Below are 2,922 nucleotides of genomic sequence, written 5' to 3' on the forward strand. Positions count from 1 at the left end.
CATTCACCATCATCATCATTCCAGTATATGTCACCCACCCATTCCAATCCTTTTTCTGGAGCCTGCCTGATCCATGCAAGGAACATATCCTTGATGGATTCCCCTGTCACTTTGCAAGTTAATCTAAAGGATCCTCCAGGGCTCACTCTTCCTGGCCCAGATTCCACAAGTTGGACAGCGGAATGGACATCTAAACAAATGACAAAGCGAGAACGAGTAAATAACTCTGCTTTTCTTTTATCTCATTGTTAAGGTCTACCGGGAAGATACTCACGCAGAGGAGCTACGACTAAACAAAGAAGAAGAATGGGAAGATCCATTGGGGAGTAAGGAGAGCCTCCCTTCCTTTAGACCAATGAGAACTTTGGATCTGTGATTCTCCTTTCTTTGCTTGTGATTATTTAAAGCAGAAGCAGCCCAGTGACCTCATTTGCATCTCAGTTTCATGGGAAGGATAAAACCAGTTTATAAGCAAGGTTGGTTAAGTCTATCAAACTATCCCAGTTCAAGATTTGCACTTTCACATCTGCATCACCAACTCTGTCCTAATTTAGATAAATTTCCGATATCGTCAAAAAATTAAGGGCAGAGAAATATGGATGGAGAGAAAGAGAGAGAGAGAGGGAGAGAGAGGGAGAGTGTGAGAGGGAGAGAGGGATGAGTACATTGAGCAAATATCAACCTGGAATGAGTATAAATTTGAGGTGTCATGATCTTTATATGAATAGAGAAAAAGAGACAAATTCATATGCACTGAATGAATGGAGATTGACTTCATTACACACCCACACAAAACTCACAGGCTCATTCGTATCAATTGAATGGAGGAAGGTTGATATGTAGAATGAAGATGTGACGGAAGAATCAGTATTAATAAAGTTGTTTTTATTAGGAAAGAAATTAGGCAGAGTTGCTGTTTGAAATAGGTGGTTTTTGCTTTGCTTCACACATACTTCCTCTCACCATATCTCTCACACAATAATAGACTGCTTTGTCCTCTGTTTTAAGGCTGTTCATTTGCAGGTACAGCTGGCTGCGAGAATCATCCCTAGAGATGGTGAAGCGTCGCTTGACTTTGTCTGAGTAGTGAATTGGAGTTGAGTATGTACTTATGTAGGCCACCCATTCAATACCTTTCCCAGGAGCCTGTCTCACCCAGTGCATCCCATCGCTGCTGAAGGTGAATCCAGAGGTTTGCAGGAAAGATGGAGGGACTCCCCCGATCTTCTCACATCCCCTCCAGACTCCACTAACTGGACGTCAGATTGGACACCTAGAAAGAAAGATGGTTTAGTAAGACATGCCCTGCGGGTGAACACAAGTATTTGATGAATAACCCTTCTCTTTGGAGGGGAAAATAATACTTCTGAGGACAACTAACAAGGACATGAGGTTCAGCCAGAGGGCCATTATTCTTTCTTCAAAAGATTGAAGGATTCTTACTGATGGCAAAACATTCAGACAATCACTCAGAGTTCAGTTTCTGAGAGCAGGAGGAGAGTAGGAAGATATGGTGCCATTAAACGAGAAGCTGTCACTAGATTTACGTAGCCCTCAGGATAAAAGAGAGATACACAACGCTTTGACCTTCTAGAATGCCTTCATCCGCCATCATAGACATTCATCTCCATCAGTTATGGTGTATTTGTTTTGATCCTTCAGACACATGTGAAGCAACAGGTTGATTTTGTCAGAAGGAAAATCATATCTTCAAAGGTCAATGTGCTCCCTCATTTGAGCATTTGGGCAGCTCTACTGCTGGTAGATAACTTACTGTCTCATACTCTGTAGGATGGAGACGTAAATCACATTTAGTGGAACTAGTTCCTACGTTTGCAAGTAAAGAAATGGAGTCAGAATTGAACTGCATATTTTAGTCAGAGGCCCCTTAAGTGTTAACCTATCGATGATAGTTCCTTACCTTGTAGCCATTTTGTTGTAGTTTGTAGCATTTATTATTTTTTCTTCTTTCTCTCTCTCTCATGCTTCAAATTTACCATTTACTAATATAGAAGGGGAAAATAGGATTGACACTTTTGTATTTGCTCTGCCTTCCACAAGATGGGGGGGGGGGGACGACAACGGGGCTTCTTTTCCTGACCTGATCAACAGTGTAGAGCCAATTCCAGAGACAAGATCCATGTTTTAGTTCACTCTGTGCCTAGGGAAGGGTTCATATGGGTTGAAGTCGGCACATTGAATTACAAACGGAAGTTAATCAGAAGTCATTGCATGGTTTGCAAAATTGGTGTACTTTGTGCCCACTGGGAGCACATCAGGATTATCTGTTGTTAGCCATCAAGGAAAAAGGGAAGACGTTCCAAACAGACCAGCCAATACCCAGTTTCACAGCTTGTCCAGCAGAATATGATGGTTGATAAGGATTTTTTTTTGTTTTGTGTTATTTCTACCCTTGTACAATATTTTACCTTTTCTCCCAAAGCCCTTTCGATGCCTTTCCAATTCCTTTCCTTTCCTCTTTTTGGTTTTCTTTCCTTTCCTTTCTTTTCTTTCTTCTGCTCCGCTTCCTTTCCTCTTCTTTCCTTTCCTCTTCTTTCCTCTTCTTTCCTTCTTTTCCTCTTCTTTCTTTTCCTTTCCTTCTTCCTTTCTTCTTCTTCTCTTTCCTTTCCTTCTTCCTTTCCTCTTCTTTCTTTTCCTTTCCTTCTTCCTTTCTTCTTCTTCTCTTTCCTTTCCTTCTTCCTTCCCTCTTCTTTCTTTTCCTTCTTTTCCTCTCTTCTCCTTTCTTTTCTTTTCATTTTCTTTCCTTTCCTCTTCTTTCCTTTCCTTCTTCTTTTCCTTTCATTCTTCGTTTCCTCTTCTTTCCTTTCCTTTTCTTCTTCCCTCCCTCTTCCTTTCCTTCTTCTTTTCCTCTTCTTTCTTTTCCTTTCCTTTCTCCTTTCTTCTTCTTCTCTTTCCTTTCCT

The sequence above is a fragment of the Natrix helvetica genome, assembly GCF_964273705.1.
Source record: "Natrix helvetica genome assembly, chromosome: Z".
Classification (NCBI taxonomy): domain Eukaryota; kingdom Metazoa; phylum Chordata; class Lepidosauria; order Squamata; family Natricidae; genus Natrix; species Natrix helvetica.